Genomic DNA, 502 nt, shown 5'->3' on the forward strand with positions numbered 1-502 from the left:
TCAAGAAACGAGAGAGATTAACTGTCATCTCTGCATAATTTCGTGAGTACTTGTGCAAGTACACGGCTAAACCAAGGAATTTTCTAAGTCCCTTGACATCGACTGGAACTAGCCAGTGGGTGATTGCCTTGATCTTATCTGGATCAGGGCACACGCCGTGTTCACCGACGATGCACCCAAGAAGTGGTATTTCGCTTGCAGCGAATGTACGCTTCTTGAGATTTGCGTACAACTTATGCTTTCGCATAAGTGTAAGAACCTGACGAGCGTGAATTTTATGAGCTTCCACGTCCGTCTTACCGTTCATGGCCCTGCTATGGATAAATACATCGTCAAAATAACTCGGTGCGAATTCTCGCACCGGTCTCAACATATTTGTTACACATCTGTTGAATGTTGCAGGGGCGTTACTAAGCCTCTGAGGCATCACTAGCTATTCCCAGAGCATCCCACTGGGAGTGCTCACTGCTGTGTACGGGATGTCCCGTTCACGCATAAGGAT

This window comes from Bremia lactucae (assembly GCF_004359215.1).
Source record: "Bremia lactucae strain SF5 chromosome Unknown BlacSF5_NotPlaced_18_SHOA01000004.1_1233567bp, whole genome shotgun sequence".
Classification (NCBI taxonomy): domain Eukaryota; phylum Oomycota; class Peronosporomycetes; order Peronosporales; family Peronosporaceae; genus Bremia; species Bremia lactucae.